This window comes from Manacus vitellinus, unplaced genomic scaffold, assembly GCF_001715985.3.
Source record: "Manacus vitellinus isolate BGI_N305 unplaced genomic scaffold, ASM171598v3 scaffold_4_pilon, whole genome shotgun sequence".
NCBI lineage: Eukaryota > Metazoa > Chordata > Aves > Passeriformes > Pipridae > Manacus > Manacus vitellinus.
In genome coordinates, this window is record NW_021940604.1 from 36,773,817 (window position 1) to 36,795,448 (window position 21,632).

The 21,632-nt window shown below is 37.5% G+C and overlaps 1 protein-coding gene across 3 annotated transcripts in view; it reads left to right on the top strand.

Annotated features, from left to right (window-relative positions):
- Positions 1–2,238: 2,238 nt before the first annotated feature.
- The window catches only part of FILIP1 (filamin A interacting protein 1), a 104,705-nt gene continuing 85,311 nt past the window's right edge, over positions 2,239–21,632 (top strand). For 2 of the 3 annotated variants that reach the window (XM_029962680.1, XM_018077919.2), the window contains exon 1: positions 2,239–2,613. The gene's annotated coding sequence lies outside the window, so the exon portion shown is untranslated. The remainder of the gene's footprint in view (positions 2,614–21,632) is intronic. The other variant, XM_018077918.2, reaches the window with a different exon arrangement.

Sequence of the window (21,632 nt, forward strand, 5' to 3'; positions counted from 1 at the left end):
AATTATACGGAAGTCACTTTTTAAACTTAATTGTAGGATGTCACTAGGGCTTCAGATGATGCTGGATCATGACATTAGGACCATGTAGGATGCCCAATGAAAAAGTTTCTTTCATGGTTCTGTTTTTCCTTTTATTCCACTTGCAAAACCTAATCAATTCTATTTTCCCAAAGTTTTTTGCTGAAATTCACCTTGTTATAGAGGATTAATATCAATGGTGCACAGCTGGAGAGTGAGTTTGTAAGTGTACAAGAATGAGCAGACTTGTACCAGCAGGTCGCTACTGAAACCCACCCACAAGGGCTGGCAGCAGAGAATGCCTCCTAAGAAGTTTTATTCTTTTCCACTCAGTGAATATGGCACTAACTAATGGGAGAGAAATGTTGAGAATCATTTGTTTTTTGTTGAGATCTATGAGCCAAGTTAATTGTTTTGTTTGTCTGATTTATTATACTTGAATGGATAAAGTGCTATTAATATTGCACTTTGAGCAAGAAGTTAAGGCCAGAATAGTCAAAACGTTACTCATCTGGTTGGAGTACCTCAATTTTATATGAGGGAACAAAATTAGATATTCTTTTTAGAATGTGGATGTCTGTAACTCGCTTCAGTTCAAAGTGGAAGCATGTAACAGCAAACTTTATGCCCATATATTATCTGTTTCTACAATAGTCTTCCAAATAGCTGTTTCTGAAAAACAGAAGTCTTCTTTTTTTTAAACATTTTAACTATGCTGTCCAAGTCAAATATTGAAATGGAAATTAGTGACTATTACTTGGTTTCCAAAATAAAATATATTTGATATGATCAAGTGTTTAGGGCTTTCATAAATGTGTCATCAATATCTAAATATCAGTTACTTGACATAATGCCTAATATTTACTTAATTTTCTCCTTATGAGCAACTTGGGAATGAAAGTATTTTTTCATTGTTCCTTGCTTGTTTAGACAATAACACAGATCAAGTAGAAGTAATTCCAGAGACAGGGTTAGAACACCAGGCTACAGCTAATTCTGCAGCTGCTTCTCATAAGGGCTTGCACTCACCCCCTGGTATCTCATGTAGTTGTGGCCAATTGTGTTCCTGCATGTTGAAATCACAGAGCATGATACATTTTCACTACTCATCCTGCTCCTTGCACAGCAACCCAGCATCACTGCAGGATGCTGTTATGACTTGCTTGAATCTCTTTTTTTTTTCTCTGAAAGGTTGATATGTCTTCATATGTAAATATCAACCATCAAATCTCTTAGCATCTTTTTACTTTTTTTTTTCCTTTTCTTCCTTCTTTCTTTCTTCTTCATCAAATCCTAGATCAATACCAGAGATCAACACTAGAGAAAAGCAGAGTTGTTGGGGTAGGGAATTTTCTTTCCCAGAGATATTTTCAGAGACTGTTCTACCATAAGGTGGTAGAAACTTGTTCTGTAGTCTGAGTTCTGCAACATCTTTGTAGTCCTGATATCATAATGGTTTGTCAGCTGAAAGCAGTCCAATGTTACTACTGATCTGTGCATTAAGAGACTTATGGCTTAGAATTAAGAACAACAATTAGGTCCAGAAGCAAGTGTGTGTACATCAGAATGTGTACAGCCCTGCAGTAACGTGTTCCTAATACTCATATCAAACAAATTGTGATTTGTGTGGCTTTCCTTTTCTTCTTCAGTGAGAGTTAGAGACAGTGTAGAAATTACTGTAGGAAGCTCTTGGTCTGGGAGAAAAAGGTTGTCTTTGGAATAAATATCACAGTGAAAACTTTCCAGCCTAAGCCTTTCATTAATTTCTCTGTGTCATCTTAATATATTTAAACTCTGTAAGAAATTATGCTGCAAAAAGTTCTCCCCACATGTACTTTTTCCTCAATTGAAGTGCATACCTTTCAAATTATAAACTTCCTACTTGTCCTAGGAAAATTCTCACTGTATAAATAATTGAACTCATCTGCTGCGAACACAAGTATTCTTTCTCTAGCAGTCTAAAATATATGCCTAAATACACATTTTGTACTTAGTGCTTTAAATAGTAATTACTCCTGTGAAGTCACTGGAAGCCCTTAAAAGGATTTGACAGTTTCCCCACAATCTTTCAGTGAATGTAGTAGCTGGGCTGTGCAGTGCTACATCCACTGATAATTCAGCAGCTGAGGAACTCAGCAAAGCCTGCTCCAAACTTCTCAGCTGTTGACAGGCTTGACTTGCTGAGAACACTGGTTAAATATAGCACAAGCGAGCTGAGCTCAACGAAGTCATTGCTGTAACATTGTGTGAAGAGACCAGAAGAGGGGAAATACAATCTGAGAACTAAACTGCCAAAGCCTAACACCACCTAGCAACAGTTGAAAAAACTTTTAAACAAAAGTCTGGGTGAGACACAGACCGAGTACTCCTACTCCTCCTGCCTGGGATTTCTGAGAGAAGCAGCTCCGGTCTTCTTCTTTTCCACCTTCTTTTCTTCATTACTTCAGTGGCTGGTAGACCTAGGAACGTGGGAAAACTTTCTATCTTTGTGTTCTCCTGAGCTGGAGCAGTCTACTGCTGTGGTAGTGCTGTGGGACAAGCTACTGCAATCTCGCAGTGTTAAAGGACGTATTCCTGGGTTCGTGTTGCTGATAGGTAAGACTGAGCTCCAAAGCCTTTTTTTTTTTTTTTTTTACAAGAACTTTTGTTTTCCAGTGTCTTTTTTACAAGAATTTTCTTTTCTAATGTATGTTGTCTTTTTCCTTCTTTGAACAATCTTCTGAATGGTTTGAAAATATTGTCAGTAGATGAAAGCTGGGATAAAAGTTTTAGATTTTGGGGGTCTTTTTACACTTCCACCATAGAAAAGCATTGTTTAAATAACTTTTGCAGTTCTGAGAACAAGCACAATCAAGTAGCTAGTAGTAATATGAAAAAGTGTGCATAGATTTTGACATGTATCTTGCTTATATCTGCTTACATGCTGACAGAAGACAAACCAACATTTAATAATAGAATACGTATCATCCCTTACCAATGATAGGCTAGCAGCTATTAAAAACAGGGGCAGCCTGTGTGATAAATAAGAGGAAACAGCCATTCAGTAACAGAATTAACTTCGTGACCCAGCGCCTTTGTACTTTTTGTTTCCTTATTAACTCACACGGACACACCTGATGCCTTTCGTACTACCTTTGTGACAACAGCTCTTGGTTCTTTCTCTTGTACTTATTTACATATAATGAATATTAATCTCTGCTCATTTGATTAGCTGTATAATTCAAGTGTCAAAAAGATTGACCTTATGTTTATTGTACCTAAGTGTGCTTGAGCTGGGTCATTGCTGTTAAAGTGTATGTTTCTTCTGGCAAAATAAATGAGAAACCAGTTCTCAGATGTTTTACCCTGACAGTAGGATGGAAGCCTGATTGTCATTTGGAAATGCATGTCCTATGACCCCATAAGGGTCATGTAATTTAAGGGAGGAATTGCTTAATATGATTTACTTTGTCTAAACTGATAAAAGCTGTTTGATCAATTGAAGGATGAATTCCTCCCGCCCTCCCCACCACATATTTTAAAGCCGTTTTCTCCAAAGAAAGGAATTGAGTATGCATGAATCTTTAAAAGACATACTGATTATGAGTTCATATGCAATATGAATTCAGTTGTGAAAGCAAAGATTTAAGGAATGCACTTAACCCAGGCAAAACCACAGATTTGTATAGAATTGTCTCAGATGAAAAATATTTGTTCTAAAGAAGGAATGAACTAACTGAGTCTATGCTGACTGTCTGTGGTGTTTGACACTTAGTCTATGGACTCTGGGACTGCCTCAGGGAGATGAGAATGTCTTGCTTTCACTAAATAATTCTAGTTGCATCCCTGCATACTACATAAATGACATCAATACCACATCTTAGCAGTGGGTGGATTGGATGGAATTAAAATACTTTGAAGCAACTTTGACTTACTGACTGAGAATGTAACTGCCTGTGAAACAACAAAATAAATTAAGTATTAGGATGGAAGAAAATTCTTAAAAGCAAAAAGTAATAAGTTTACATTTTATTTCATAGCAAGGGGCACACTAAAGCACTAAACAGAAACACTTTTTGGTGGCCATGATTTAATGTGATAATCATTACTGTGGAATTACTAGAGCCCTATAGTATCCTAAATCTAAATCTCGAAAGGAAACTTTGGAATTACTTTTTAATAGGGACATATCCTGAGAAAGTTATTTTTTCACAAGAAGTCTATACAATGAGGATTAAAACCAAGACAATATGATTTGTATAGTTTTTGTCATCTTGACATTTAAGTGAAAATTACTGTTTCTTCTCTTTACTGAAACTTCTGGCAAATTAAACTGTGGAGAAATGACCTTCTGAATATATAGGGATGGCAAAATCTGGGAAAATGATATGCTGATATTGACTGCTTTTTCAGTTTAGTTGTTGCTCAGCATAATGTGTGGTTTTACAACTTTAGTTGTCTTGCACAATTTACTTTTAGCAAAGTTTTTAAAATCAAAAAGCATATTTATTAACCTGATAACTATCAAATGAAGTGACATTTGAACAGTCTAATAGCAATTTCCAACTCTAACACATTGTGATTTTACATACATCTGTCTTCCTTTCCACTTCAAAATGGAGGAGGAGGCTAAAATTACTTTTCTCAACAGGTGTCCACAAAGAGGCTCTGGGATTTTCCAATCAAATCTGTGGAATATGTAATGTGGCTATTCAACAGATGGCTTCATATTTGAAAAATAGCCAATTCTCCTACTGACTACAGTGAAAGCAAGGTCAATTTTAAATCAAAAAGTAGTTTATGTTTTGGTGATACACTCCATTGTAGAGATTTTTGTGGAAGACAAGTAGATGTAGCATATCCATTTATTTTCCCCATTTAACATTATTTTTATTTTGTTTATATTAGAATAACTGTGGAATGAATGATGCCTTTAATGGTGCTAAAGACTGTGTATTCCTCTCAATATGAATCCACTTTCCAGCCTCTCTGGCTTCTTCATTTACCTTCATTGAAGTGATATTATAATTTATTTTATGGTAACATTTGTTTATTATGAACTATTATTTAATTATTATATTTATTTTATTATAATTTTAACCAATCTAGCCACAGCTAATTCATCATCTTAACTGAGTGTTTTTTCATCACCTCAGTCTTTCAATCTCCTTATAGAATGTCTGCTTGTTTTTAACATCAAATTCAAAGACTTGAAATTCATCTTCAAGTCTGAGCACTGTTTGGTCCCTGCTTAGATATGCCTTGATTTTCCTGTACCTCTCCTTCTCATATCCAATAGACTATTAACCTTCAGCTCTGTTGTTAACTGGCCACTTTCTATGCTACTGCCTTTAGTAAGCTAGAAATTGTCATAAGAACACAGGAGTTTTTTATAGTGCCACTCACTGTAGCACCTGACACTCATATCATGAAAAGACTGAACTTTAATATTAACAGAGCTATGTTGACCAAGGTAGGATTCCTGAAGATACAGATGTGCTGCCTGGAAGCAACTCTGGAGTAAGCATTAGTAAATTAGGAAATCTCTATTTTGCTAGTATGCCCTGTTTTGCTCCTTTGGCTCACAATTTCACCACTGTAGCCATTTCCATACTAAAAGGTGTGTCAGTAAAACTCCTCCTGATACAGGATCTTTCTGCTGGTACAGATTCCACACATGCTTAATTTAAGGCTTTTGCTAATCTTATCTAATTCAGCTGATGTACCCTCAGGCAGAAATTAAGAATGTGTCTCAGAGCTGTGCCAGTCAGAGGTCAGTTTATGCCACTGAACTCAGAGTGAGATTTCCTTTGAATTTAATAAGATCAGGTTTTAGTGTTTAGATAAATTTCCCTCAAGAGCATTTAACAAAATGGATCATCTATATTCCTGTCCAAACATTTTTTTTCCTAAGAGACATTTTACTTTTCCTCCAATTTCTTGTTTCTTCCCTTCCTTTCTCAAGGTCTGTCATTGCAGGTTGCCATGCAATTTGAATATATAAACTGAATTTGGAGTGGGGATTTTGTCCTTATACATATCTAAAATGCTATTTGGAGAAATAGAGTGAATATTTGTGAAGAAGCCAGATGAAACAACAATATAAAGGAAAAGGAACTCAATCTATTCATACTTCCTATTTCACCAAAAGATTTAGTATATAAAACCTAGGATAAGAACTGAAAGCTGGGAACATAAAATAGTGTATGTGATAAAATAAAGATATTCTGTTCTATAGAATAGTTTCAGTATTTCTTTACAAGAAGCCCAAACACCTAAACTTTTCAGCTTCACCATCTTATTGTGGTTCTTTTAATTTCTAGCTTTTTCTCTTTTAATTTCTCTCAGTGTTTCCTACTGAAAGTTGTTTCCTAATAATACAGTATACTGGTAATTATTTGGGGAATACAGGCTTTTCTTGGCTTTGGAGGATATTGGATAACTGAGGAAGCAATTCATAAAATATTAAGATTTCTTAACCTCTCTTTTTCTATTTAGTAGCTAGTACTTGTACCACGTTAGTGCTAGTAGAACTTGTAACAGTCCTGTAGTTATGCTTTGAGGTTAGGTGTCCAAAGGACAGAAACAATCGTGCCTATGTCCTGATGAGAAGAAATAGTGGGAGTCTCTGATCATGTTGAAAATTGTGTGACAACTAATGTATTTCTGAAAAGCATGCCTTTCAGAGTACTTAATTAGATTTTTCCTTTTATTTTGGGTCTTTTCACCTACTCTTCCTGATTCTGCAGATAATCTGTACTTTCTATATTACTTTTTATTCTTAGCATCATAGTAAAATCTAAGTACTAATATCAGTGCAAACAGAAAGTCTGCCTGTGTTGGGACAGCTGTGCTTTTTTTAATTCGAAATGGCTTTGCCCTCTCATTCTCATTCTGCTTTGACTGGACTATATCTCTAAATCTAAATCCACAAGTAAAGCGTACAAATTGTAGCTCTGAAGATGATATATAAGATTACATAGATTGTGGCCTCCTCCACAATGTTTTACACACTCAGAAATACAGAGAAAGAGACAATTCCTATAATTAAAAGGCTTAATTAAAACTTAATGAGAAATGTATGTATGTGTGTGCATGTGTGTATGACTGCTGTAAGAAAGGAAATGTTTTTTGGCATTACAGAATGCATTGCTGAAGGAGTGGGACAAACACATCCGAAGTACAGGGAAATAGGCTGGAGCTTGTACTTTTTCCCTTAAATGGACAACCCGTCTGGTTGCTGTGTGCTGACAGAAGCAAAGGGGTGTGTGAATCTAACAGACTGCTGTACTTTGTCCAAGTGAGTCTCATTTCAAAGCTGATAAAATGACAATTAAAATCTTGATTGTCTAAGATGTGGCCAGAGTCATTCAGATTTAAACAGGTGGGGTTTCAGAACAAGAGCAAAGACCTCAATCAATTTGCAAAGAACTTTTCCAGTTTGATTTATACGCTTTTAGATCTCTTTAATACAATAAGGGCTGCTTTCATTGCTTTTCCTTTTTGGGGAAATGGTGTCAAAGAGTATAGTGTTTTGTGATTTGTGCTGTTCAAAAGTCTGTTCCAGTGCATATGTAAAAGTGATATTTTGGAAGCTAAATCCATTTTCTGAAGTCCACAGGGTTTAGAGGCTCGCGTGTTTGCAGGAGAGAGGCATCTAACTAACTAGTGTGTTATGGCTGTGGATAGCAAGACCTACAGCTCCACTAACAAACTTTCAAAAAAAAGACCTGATTAAAAAAAAAGGATTCTACTGGAGTAACGGAAGAGGATTTTTTTAGAAACTGTTTTCAAGGTTGGCCCTATTATTAAAAAAGTAGTTGAAAATGAAAACTCATGTGTCCTTGGTACAAGAATTCTCACTGGAGTTTATCAGCCTGCTTGCATTTTTCAGAAAATACAAAGTAAATGAATGCAACAGAAAGCAGGAGACTGCTCGCATCAGTGTAATCGAATTGCTGCCAACTTGCCTTGTTTATCTAAGAGATCTCTGTGAAAATAAGGTCTTTCCCACACAGGCATGAGTCATGTAATGGCACTAAGCAGATTTACTTCAGCTTTCTAACCCACACATATCTTAACTAACCTGTTTTAGTGCCTGTTTCTGTAACTGAATGAGATCTTGACAACAGGAAGGGAGAAGTAATGGTGAGTTCATGGTGCTATTTCAGTGCAGTAACCTGAATGCTAAGGAAACGATGCAATTTCCATTTATTGGGAAAACTGCAGTTACTGTGACAACAAATATACACTGAAGAAAAACAAACACAACTTATCCTCAAATTCAAATTTGTGAACATAGTAGGGAGGGTATTCATAAAACCTCACACTATGTAGTTATATGCCTCAAAGAATATTCTTACTTTTATTGAAAAAATGACCATAGAAATAGCCATATGCAAGGACATAAATGAAAGGGTGGGAAAACACATGTGGGTAATGATGACTAGTTTGGTCTAAAATACTAAAATATAATTAAGCATGTATTTCTCATGCTAAAGTTATTCAATTCCTGTGTCTGTCATTCCTAATTATCCCCAAGATCTCACTTGTTTCACCCTCTGTAATCGCAAAACCTCTTGGGTCCAACTTTTAAGGTACAGGTTACAGTAGTTCTTCTATAGTGTGTTATTTCTTCTCCTTTTATGCTTCAACAAGGACTTCTGTAATGAAAAGAAACATAAATTATATTCCAGTAGATAAGGGTTTCAGTTCCTCAGTGTGATAAAAGTCTTTAGAGAAAAATAAACATTCCGATTTTTGACTCTGGGCGGGAGACAGGAAGAAGGGAATGATGCCATGCTAGATGTCCTCAAGCATGTTAGACATAGAGCAGAACAAGATGTCCCTTATGCACAGACATACATGGCAGCAGAGCTCCTGGGTGCCAGGGCAACCATGTGTTATGAGGCAGCTGGCTATGGAACCACTGCTGCTCCTGAGGCATGAGACAGAAGTGAGAATCTGAGTCACCAAAGGCATCACGCTGCAGATAGTAAAAGGCAGGATCACAGGGGCATATCCTCTGAATGAGAGGTACCACTTATTTACAGAACCAGAATTCAGGTGAAAAGAAGTCATCCAGTTTCACTCAAAGTGGGACTAACTCTGGATTCTGATCAGATTGCTTGAGGCTTTGATTATGTTCATACATCTTGAGAATTTTTAATTTATAATTATTCTACTGTCTCATATGTTTGTGATCTTTGGATTACAAAGTTTTGGACATGACTGGCCAAAGAATATTTTACCAGAGATGATAATCAGTGTATCAAAATACATACACTGAATAAAAATGACTGGAGAGATGGTTGATAGTAACACAAATCATAGGTATTTGGCACTTTCAAAATTGAAAAAGAAGCAATATTTGTAGTGGGTTTTTTGTTTGATTTTCTTATATTCAATGAGTTATTATATTCAATGAGTTATTATTCCCTAAAATGGGAATAATAAGGACCAAAAATCTTGTATGTAATTTTTTATCCTAGCTTGCTCCAGCTTTCAGAATGCACACCATCTTCCTTCTCCTCCCTGCCACATACTATTTGAAAGCAAAACATTTAAAATCAGGTACCCATTAAGGTGCCATCTCTGTGCAAAAACAATTCTGTTAATATATAAGTTAAGTATATTCTATCTTAATCTTTCCAGGTAGTCCAATAAACTGAAAACCTAGTATTGAGATTGTAAGTAATATGCAAATAAGGAAGGAAAAACAGATGCTACTTTGAGGAAGGAAACTCTGGAGACTGCTTCCATTGCTGAGTTCACTTTTCTCACTGAACATCTCTTTCCAATTGTATCATAATCAGGAACAGAGCATGATGCACATATGGCAAACAGGATTCCTAGATGGAGTTCTGGTTAACCTGAGATTAGTTTGCACTCTTTTGTTTAGAAAAGCCCTTCACTTGGAAGCATCTAAACTTGCCTGGTAGTGATTACTGTAGCATGAAGCAAGGACAAAGTAGAGGCTTTGTGGCACTCAAAGGGATGTGGCAATCTTTCCATATAGGATTTCTCATACCTGATAAGAATTACCACTGAAGACAGGTATTCTTCTTCTCTTCAAGTAATTCAGAAAATAATGTTCTAAAACTGGAACTGAAACCAAAATATTGCCATCGTCAGTACAGATGGGTGGAAGAAGACTAGGGAATTCTCACAGATGGTGGTGTTAGAGGTCTCAGATCCCATTGTACTTGTCTGGGGCAAACTCAGCCCTTGATGCAGAGAGGAACTTGAGGAGCTGATATGTCTTGCGCGGGCACACACACATGCACACACACACACAGAGGTGGTACAAAATACCCTTGCAGCTTTTTTAAATAAAACAGCTACTGTCTGCTTCAGTGGGGCTTAAGTTAATGAGAAAGTTAGCAAGACTTAGAAAGAAGGGATTGTGCTTTGAAAGACACCAGAACAAGCTAGGACAGACAAGAAGTGTTTTAGCAAGAGGCCAGGGAGCTGTGTTTTAAAGCTAAACCTCTAAACCATGGGTTAACCAGACAACAGCATCTTTAACTACCTGCCTCATCCACGTGGGCCAAGGTTTCAAAAATAGCTTATGAGTTTGAGAAAAAAAAAAGCTTCTCTACTTTTAGAGAACATGTTCCTAAACCCCAGATTATTTTGGAACAGTGTTTTATTAGAAAGATTAAGGGGGTACAATGTAAGTACCTCTGATATAAAATTTGATGTATTTACAAATGGAAATGTACAGGATTTACACAACAAGATTGGGTACTTGGGAGCCCAGGAGGAACTGTTTAGAGCCCTCTCTGTGATAGTGACGCAGCTGCATCATTCCAAGAAAACAAATTCCCTGCAGTAATACAAACTTTTAGCCTCTGTTCAGTATCACTAGCAGCCACACAACCTTTATCACTACAGGTCTCTGAGAACTAATGAAGTGCTAGAAATATTCCTGATAGCTATAGACAGTGTAATGAGTTTCTCCTCAGCTTAGCACAAAAGAAACATAGGAAAATATCAGAAATAAACTGAATAATATACATAAGTGTTCAGTGAATATCCTTAACATAACACAACAGTTGTAATAGTTTGTTAAGGAGTAAGTAAAGCAGAAACAATTCTACAGGGTATTGATGTCAACTCAAAAAATCTCTCCAAGACAGCAGTGACTATCTAGAAATTAGGCAAGCATAACTGCACACAAGGAGGGTTAATTAATCCAGCATTAGTTGTACAAAGACTAAATCACGTTGCAGGAAACAGGCTGTAAGAGTGACTGGACATCTGATAGATTTCCTATTCATGGGAGGTACTTTGCTAAATTCAGGTTCTCTCTCCAAAATATTCATGAAATATTTGAATTTTATTGTTTATCCCTTTGAAATAATGTTACCTTAAAATGTGAGGTGGTAGTTGTCACCAGGGAAGAGGAATCTGGTTAAATTGCTGGCTTTCACATCAGGGACTCCCTGTATGACTCTCAGCAAGTTATTTACTTCTAGACTTTTAATAACAACCTGGAATGTTACAAGAATAAACATAGTAGTGACTTTCACACTCTGAGATGTTGCAGTGTTGAACATCATGTCAATAGCTTTGAATAAGGAGATTTAAATAGCCCTCCTTGGAAACCAGATTCTGCTGGGAGAAGTAGCAATAAAAATTGAATTAGTCTGACTGACAAGAATATGTATTTTTGGAGATGCTCCCCAGAGAAAAGCTTAGCTATGGGTCGAAAGAAGTCAGCCATACTGGTAAAACACAGCAGAAAAAGGAAGGAAAAGGACCAGGGATGTGACCAGGAGCCTTCAAGAAGAGAACCAGAATAGAAACCAAACTAGTGTCAATATTAAGATGTTTCAGGAAAAACAAAACCATTCCCTCAGGTTCAGTTGTACCAGAAGTAATTCACAGGGCAAAGAGGGTGCTGTCAGCTTGTGGGCTTGTTGTTATTTTGGGAGTGCTTAGAACAAGCTTCCTAGTACAAGAAGGAGGCTGCTGAGGAAGAAAAAATCTTGGAGGAAAAAGGACCTTTGAGAGAAGGGGTGGGCAAGAGGTGACTGCCCAAATTATCTGGTGGGGGGCAGCTCTGGATCCACTGTGGGACTGAGGAGAGACTGCACAAAACTCACGTGCTGTCTGGAGGAAGAGAAAGCACTCAGAAAACAGAAATATTGTTGCTTGCTGTCTCCTGCAGGCTCAGTGGGTAGCCAGGTTCTCCAGTCATGCCTGCTTTGTTAAAGCAACGGTGGCAGCTCAAATGACTCTCTTAGCAACTGAGATTTTTGATAAGGGTTTACCCTAGGAATCAATAATGCCTTACATGACTCTTAGCTTTAATTGAAACCAAAGAAAATTAGAAAAAATACTGTCCTGATGTCTTCAAGCAAGTTGAAGACTCTGACCTGAGGATGATCTGCTACCATGATGTATTTCTTTAAAATCTCCTGAAAAACGGTTTTGGAGGATTTTCTCGGGATTCTGAACACCATAGTTGGCAATACCAGTAGACAGAAGGGACAGTGAGTTTGGGAGCAGGACAGAGTCCCACTTTTACATATGTACCACTGCACAGAATAGGCCACAGCTGCTGAAACACCTTCGAAGGCAACATGGGTCAGGCACACTGTGCCCTGCCATGGTACAATGGCAGTGACAACTGCAAAGGAGGCCTCAAAACTATCCCAGATCAAAGTAGGAGGTCTGGAAATTATTTCTTAGTTTACCTGTTGGCCTTTCCTGGTGCAGGAAAAAATGGGGTAATAAATGACCCTTTGCTGGATTTCATGAAAGGGAGCTCAGGTCTTGGTTGCGAGAGTTCTCTTGAAAAAAAAGATGTGAAATGTGGAAGTCCAAGCAGCCATCCACATACTTGGGTGGACCAGCACAGCAAACTGATCTGCATGTCCTGTACTGCTGGGAGAGGAGTGAAAGCCGTAGTCCTGCCTTGGGCCATGACACAGGAAAGGGTTGTGGGAAGATAAGGACAATACACCTACCAAAAAAGGGTATGGGAGAGTGAAAACTCAAAGTCTCCGGGGGTGGTTATGTTCAGCTGCAAGAAAGAGATGTAGAAAGAAAAAGAAACCAGTGGTACCCTTTTAAATAATCTAAACTAGCTTTAGGAAACCAGTTAATTTCACTCAAAAAATAGGGACCCACAGGAACAACATTTCAAAGGCTCAGAGAATGCTAGGGAGTTGCATATGGTGCAGTACTGAAGTGTAGCAGCATTTCAGCAAATGATTTGACATTGTGGAGAGTGGAGCTTCTCCCCATGTGTACAACAGTAGCACCCATTCTCTTACAAAAAACTCATGCCATACTTAAGCAGACTATGAGTTCAAAAGGTTTATTTAAAGTCTCATGGCAAATTGTAGCATATCAAAGGGGACGTTTTTGGTTTTTGGTTGTTGAGTGGGTTTTGGGTATTTTTGTTTTGTTTGTTTGTTTGCTTTTGTTTTGGTTTATTGTTGTTGTTGTGTTGTGTTTTGTTTTTTTTTAACTTAGGAGTTTTCTTTTCTTCTTTTTACAATGAAAGAACAAAGTTAAGCCCTCAGGGTTTTGGGCCTATTGTGTCATGGCTGAGCCTAATATCTAATCTCTAAATTGCCTTGGACAGCCTACTTGATTCTTGTTTTCCTGCTGTAAAAATGAGGGACTGAGTATCAGAGAGCTAGTAACCTTGTTTCAGGGTGGTCATTTGGTTGCTTCTTGGATCAGGCAGCTTGAGATGCTTCAAAACAACCTAGTGTATCTTCTCCAGAGGATACATATACATCTCATCTCTGATGTGCATAAGCTCCCTTGGCCTCTGTCCAGGAACATTCACATTTCCTGACTCATGGCAACCGTACCCTGTCTAGTTGTACTTCATTAGCAGCAGCTCAAAAATCAGAGCAGTATTCTGCTGTTGCATAAGTTTTTCCAAGCAGTAAACAATAAAACACTGCCACTAACTTTATTACATTTATCTTGGAATTCAAGATCCTGAAGAAACTGCTGCTTATTATTGTTTTCTTTAATGACAATCCAAAAAGAATGTAAGATGCTATTCTTGAATAAATATTCTCAGGATAACTTAGTATCTTAAAAGGAAATAATTCTAAAAAGGAAGAATGAATGCTACAGAGGTTACAATAAGCCAATATTTTTTCTTCCAGCTGAGAAACTTGGTTATGATTTTTTTATTGTCATCAATTTTATTTTTATATCAGAATTTACACAAAAAATGGTGAGGGCAAATTAAAAGTTACGGAAGTGGAAAATAATTAGTAGAAAAAATTACATTTTATAGCGGTAGTAGCATACCTTCTAGTACATCCTATTCTAAATAGCTGTCCTTTACTTGCATCTCAAACCTTTATTTAAAACATTTTAAAAGCAGTAGCATGGTCAACTGGCTCCAAGCAGCTCAGAAAATAAATGGTCCTTGACTATTACTGGGGTTCTTCCAAAGAAAAATCTGTCTGACTCTAAAATCTATTTTGGAGCTACGACTGCTCCACTCCCATGCTTGTGGCATGATGCAGCTGCTCTTTCTTTAATATTTTTGCTGACAGCTACAGCTGACGGATAACATTTCGGTTCACCCCAACATCAACTGTGTCTCAAGGCTCCCTTACTTAGACTGAAAATCTTGCCTTCCTTGTGGCTTTACCTGCATCACAGTGCAACTGTGTAATTATACAATTATTCCTACTGGTCACTTGTGACGGAGCAGCAGAAAGAGGGCTGCAGTAAGGTCATGTGCTGGGGAGCACATCAGCCATTTTATGGTTGCAAAGGGCACAGCAACAGCTCCTGTTCTTCATCTCTTCTCCCATGCATAATAAAATAGGCAACTGAGTCTGCATATAAAAGTACTTTTTGTATATATACCTCTGCAGCATGTCAACTGATATTTTACATTTTATGTTAGTTGTCACCTTATATATTTGTTTTAGTGTATTTGTTGCCATGGTCAATTTAAAAAATATTTTATCTATCTCAATGTATAATCCCCTAGGAAACAGACTTAGATTTCTTGGTTCGTAAAAGTTTTCATGTAATAATCAATCGCTTGGTAATACTGTGGTGATTCACCCACAAAAGGAACTTTTTACAAACACAGGACTGTTTTCCTCCCAGAGAAAATAAGACCAGTTACAGTACTTCCAGTTCTGTCCCTGAACATCTCAATCTGTTAGAAAGAAGAAACTGGAGAATTGGTTGCAAAAGTAGCCAACAGTAAGAGAGAGACACAAGGAGAAAAGTTAAAAGGAGACATTGCTCAATTAGTCCTTTAAAGAAATTCTCAGGAAAATTAATTGTAATGTATCTGTATTTTTTTGATTGATGGCTGAATTTAAAAACAAACAGATAAATGCTTTGCTATGTTTTTCCTGGATTTGCAGTGTGGCCCATTACTTTTCATTTGGATTAAATATTTTCCTAGATTGCAAAATACTGATTTTATTTTGGGGCTCTTCCATCAAAATTTAAAGAACAGGAAGACAAGTGGGAGTTTGGAAATATGACAAAAAACAACCAAAACAACCCAGAAAGAAAAAGGTTAGAATACTTTATTGCTGCAGTATCGGCATTAAAACACAGTCATCCACCTCCCAGGAAAGTACTTTGACTGTTTCACTCTTCACAGAAAAAAAAGTTAAATTTGTATGAAATATTTAAATATTCATTGGAGTAAAAGCTGACACTTGGGAAGACCCAAAGCTCCATGCAAAGTCATAGAGTTGTTCTTATTCCCTGTGATCCAAAATTCACTTATTTTTATTCAAATACCCATTTTGAATCATGTGTATAATTTGAAAGTTTATTTCTCTGTAGTAAGAATTTAAAACACTACTGGGCTTTGGCAGGGAATTAGGATATGTGGGGAAAAAAGGCAGAGAAACCATTTTCTCATAATTTTTCTACTTCACTCAGATAGTACCTCTGACTTCTTGTGATCTTATTGTGAGGAAAAAAGATCAGAAACGGCAAAAGGAACTGTTTCTGGAGTTCATATATTCCATTTTCATTTCTTGTTTCTCTGAAACTTTATACCAATTTTGACCCACACCTGCTTCAGAGTACTCAAACCCATGCTTTTAGACAGTATGAATTCTTTACTAGATTAAATTGCCCAGCATAATTTCAGCTGCAGGCTCTAATCAGACTGTTCTGCTTCCAGTCCCCATGTGGTGGGATTCCCAAAGGGGCAAAGCCTTGGCAGCAGGATGGTTGTGTAGCTGTAACACCAGGGGCTAAGCAAGAAAAGCACATCCTTGAGCCTTTAGAGATAGTGTGCAGGTGCCTTTCTCTAGAGCCCATGGGAACTGATTTAGTGCTGGAGAACATTGGTATTAACCTCACATTCCCACTTCTCTGCATAGAGAGAACCTAAGCAAGCACAAAGCCATCACTGAAAAAATATCTACCAGTACAGATAAATAATATGGTGTCACTATACTAAGAAGAAAGCAGTGAACCCAGGTTTTCTGTGAGTCAAGTGATGGTACTAGATTATGTAGCTTTTGGCATTTCAAGAAACACCTGATGTAGGTACTATTGTATTATAACTGGTTCATTTTGCCTTCTTTGGTACAACTCCTCTTCCACAGGTTTTTCAAAGATGGCACAAACTTTGCAATTCTGTCCTGCAGTTCAGTGGAATCTGGATTCTAATTCTGAGGAAATTTCTTTATGGAAACAAGTCTACCTTAAACAACTTGCATTAAAACTCCATTGTAGCTAGTGGGTCAAAATTCCCAAGAACATCATTGCAGAAAAGTCTGGCAGTGTCAGATTGGTTCATCTTAAAAATGCTGTCATAGTGCATTGCCGGCAGGAAAACACAAATTGCAGATGTTATGTTATTTTTACATATTTTTTGAGTGCTGCCAAAATAGGTCATTTCCAGATCAAATAAAGAAAAAGACTTAACAAGTTTGGCTGAAATAATTATAAAGAATATTTAGAAATTTCTTGGGGCATCTCTGAGAATGTGCTGTGTATGTCGGCTCATCAATCATGATCATGTCCTTTTTTCAGGTGCTGTCTGAGAAACTGTGATATCCACCAAGAATAAGATAGTGAAAGTCAAAACAGACACTGTTTCTGATGTTTCGGTTACAAACAAAAGTATATTAATTTATTTAACAAAACCTCTGTTTTTATTTTTAGCATTTTTAAAAATACTTTTAAAACACAGAAGGAAGGGAATGGATTTCTGGATAAACAGTCGTATCAACATTAGATACATTTTGAGTCTCATTGGTTTAATTCTAGAAAGAGATCTAAGTCAGCATAGTCTCAAGTTTTTTTTGTATTATTGGCAATATATAACTAATCAATCAAGTGGGAATTAGCAATAGGTGAAAATGTGATGTATAAATGTGAGCAGATACTAAATGCTATATTAAAACACTATAATATTAATCAGGTATGCCAACTGATTTACAAATGCAGTGTTAGGTTGGGGTATATAAGAGAAGACATACTCCAGAACAAGCTGATACAAAAAACCCTATAAAAGTCTGACATTTTTCATTAAAAATCTGGTCTTGTAGCCCAATTGTTTACAGCTTTGCCAAACTTCAGTTGTTCAGGCTGGATGTCTGGCTGAGTCTGAATTGTTTTTGGAAGTTCAACTAGAATGCTTTGAGCATTTCCAAGAATTAGTTGAGAGAAAAGTCTTGTTTGCCCATGTGAAAACAATCCCATAACCATTTTAATGAAGAGCTTTAATGTCTCCACGTTCCAGAGTGATCTATCATATTTCAGCCAGGAAACCGCTCTGTGGCGAATTGACTTTTGCCATCCCTGTGAAAGTTATGCCAGGCTAAGAGCCACTGGAAAGAATTTCACCAAGGATACCTGGTAGAGATTTGTAGCTAACTTTTCAGAATAGCCTATGTGTGCTAAATGCTGTTGCAGTTCCTCACATCTCATCTGTTGTGGCTGGCTTAGGCATATGCCATTTCCAGAGAGCACCTCCATGTCACAGTTACAGGGCTAAGTAATACTTTTCCCACAACTACTTCTTCATCTGATGCTACAGCCTACAGCACAAAAAGAAATGAGAGGAAAGCTCTTGTTTTTTCTGTTTCAACAATATTTTTCTCAGCAGAGCCTGTGCTACAGTGGGAAAAGATGTATGGATAGCATGATTACTCTTGCTGCCAGGGAGAACCCTATCCCTTTTATGATATTTTGGTCAGGATTTCTTTGCCAGTAATAGGTATTGTCCATCACCTTTGCTATGGAATGAGAACGCTGCCTGCGGGAAGTTAGAGAATAATCAGCAATCACACTGACACTTTGCCAGTGTAAATATACTTTTATTAGGAATTTATCTGGATCTTCAGCTGACTCACATTTGGAACCAGAATTATCTCAGTGGTCTGAGATGTTGCTCTGTGGTCTGAGATGTGTCATTGCACTGTTTGGCATTCACCATTGCCTGGCAGGCAAGCTGGACTTCTCTCTGGGTCCTGATGTCCACCTCAGCTGATCTTTGAGCTGTGAGCTTTAGAAGTGTTCATCTCCAACCCCTCTCTAATAGCTGCAACTATCCAACCTCACCCATCTACATGGCACCGTACTTCCCTTCAAAGCTGCCTTCTTAGTTCTACCATTTGGATTTGGAAACAGGGCAGGCTCCTAAGGCAATTTGCTCAACCTGCTTTACTCTCATAGAAACAGCTATGGCAGCTGCCATTCCCTTATTTTGACTATGCTCACTGTTCCTTTTCTCCCTGCTGCACTCCCCCTCAGGAATTCATTCCATTTGACTGTGCCATCTGTCTGAGTGCTTCTCACTTGCTTGCCCTCCTCTCAAAAGTCAGGGCTTTGCAGTTCTGCTGTGGTTTTGTAAAGCAACAATACAAGTTTCCACTTCTCACAGTTTTCTCCTTGTTTGAAAGCAATGTGGTAACAGCCATATGGAAAACGGTCAAAAATGTGTGGGCGACACTTTGGCTATGTCTATTTTCAGAAAATTAGACAATGCTAGTGCTGGTTCTCTGACCCTCAGTCCAGTTGTCACCAGCTGCTCATACCTACATTATTAAACCAAAGCCTTCAAAATAGGTTGACTGTGTGCAGGCTGCCAAGCCCTGGCTAAGCTGGTTCCCAACCAGGGACCATTCTAGGAAGACCACTGGTTAGCCCATGCCAAAATTTTGACCAAGGCCTGGCACTGTTTAATCTCCCAGTTTAGACATAATCATCATGTCATACTCATCTGAACACATCAAATGCCTGGAATCATCTGAACAATTGCATAAAACGTTTCTGTGTTATAAAGATATATTTTATTGTTATTGGATCAGACTTCTCTAAGATTACAGCTAGGGTGACTGCTTTCCAAGCATATTTTGAACTTCCAACACTGCAAAATTCTATCATTGGAAAATGTTTTGTGGCACATGTTTAAACTGATTTTTAGAGTTAGCTGCTTAGGCATTATTTTGGTATATCTCCTCTGCATGCACCCCTTTTGCTTTCTACTGTTCTTCTGCAAATGTCTGTTTCCTTGTTCTCCTTTCATTAGATGAGTAAAAAAAAAAAGAAGAAAAAAAAGAGGAAAACCCCAACAATTATAAGAAAGCTCAGGGACCAATGTTTCCACCTGAACTGTTGTAATTAATGAGCACAGCAGATGATACTTTGGTCAGATGTTCCAAAGCTAATAACACTTCATTGGGTCTTCCTAGTTCCTCGTGGACAAGGAATGCTTAGAGCTACAGGCACGAGTGTGCACAGGATTTCACAAAACTATCTCTTTTTCAAAAGGTAACATGTGAGCAAGAAAAAAAATGCCAGCAAAGTTTATTTTAACGGTATGTGTTTTTTGAGGACTATCTTTTATTGAACAGCAGTTCAGTGAGTAACATAAAAAATTCATACAGGTAATTCTGAACCCTGTCAGAAAAATATAATTCTTGATGCATCAACAAGTAAACTATAAACAGGCAACAAACCAACCAGAAACTCAACCACTTCGAACCCTTGGCTTCAGCAGAATGGAGCACATAACTTTTACGTTGTGAGGACACTAGGCCTTGTAGGGCTTTCTACACTGTTCCATGCAGAAGTAGAGCATTGAGATTTGCAGCAGATCATGAGGATTTGATGCTGGCTGAACTCCTTGAGCTTCCTCTCCTGTGAAAGGACACTCACTGGTGGTGCCTTAGAGCTCCAGGAGTTGTTCCTGTTGTTCGTGAAGCAGAAACTCGAAGGCAACTCCATCCTGAAGTGATAGCATGAAGTACAAAGAACACTCCTCTTACATAACTTTCCAATGTTCCGTGTACAATGCGTGTTTTGTTAAAATTTTGAATTAATATATCACAATTTTAAAGCACACCAAAGGACGTTTATCTGCCAACATGCCTGTTCAAATCCTTCTCCAAGAGCTGATGAAATCACCTAACATAAAGCAGAACAGAGGCTGCATTCTTTACAGAGCTTTGAGTGATGCATATTTTACCAGTTCATCCATGAGAAAAGGATTCTTGAACAAAATGCCGAAGTGAAAGAAGAGATAATTTTTAAAATATGCTTATGTGGAATTTTAGTTGTGAAATGCACCCTGAATATTGCTAATGATTTCAGATATAAGATTATTCTGCAATTGAGAAGCAACTCAATACACTTTTAAATTGTAGCTCTGAAAACATAATTGATGTTTCCAGTACTTTTATCTTAAATAGTCTTTTTGGCTTTATAAAAATTTGGATACGGAATGTTCAAAAACTTTCAACTCCAGCACTAGGTCAGCTGAAAAGTTTCTGAGAAAATAACTGTTACATCAACAAATATAAATCTCTAAATATATGTAAGATTAAGATTCTCACTGTTCAAGATACCTTTAATTTTAGGTGCTTGAGGCATTACCGAAAGCTTAAAAATGTTATTGAAAAGAGTGCTGTGACATCTGAGCCATGGCATGCAATTTGTTCACATGCTCAACGATAAACAGCATGCTTTGCTCTTCTTTCAGTTCATGAGAAGAGCTGATTTTGGACTTAATTTGAGGGTGAGGCAAGTACTTTTGAGATAACGTTTTACAGTTCCCTGCTGTTCTGTTCTTATTTTTAGGCCCATTAGTTACTATTTTGCAAGAACAGCTTTTGCACTTGAACTGCTTAGTAATGACAACAATTTTTTGGGGGTTTAAGACTAACCTAAGTCAGTTCCAGAGCACCTGCTGGGAGATACTATAATTTTTTGTGTACTTCTTCTGAGGATACAATTAGCTTTTGTTGCTGGAGGGTATGAATTACAGTTTTGCTTCTAAAAATAGAAGCCTTTTGTATTTGAATGAAACAGTTCAATAAATCATCTGGGGGGAGATAACAATATGCTTTTCATGTCAAAATTATGGTGGGATAAAGAAGCCTTCTTTCAAAGATCCCAGCCAAACCAAGCCATTTAAAATAGCTGAGCATCAAGTCCTTCGGTTTGAGTTCCATGTCCTGTCATAAGCAATTAGATGAAGAGAGAGAAGTTTACTAAATTAGTAGAAAGCCACTGACTGGTTTTCCCAAGGTGAGATTTAAGCCTTGCAACTTTTCTCTGCCAACCCCTCCAATTCAGTCAACTACAGGGAGCTCCACAGCATAATTAGCATCAGCTGGGGACCGCATTTGTGCTCTGCTGTGGACAAG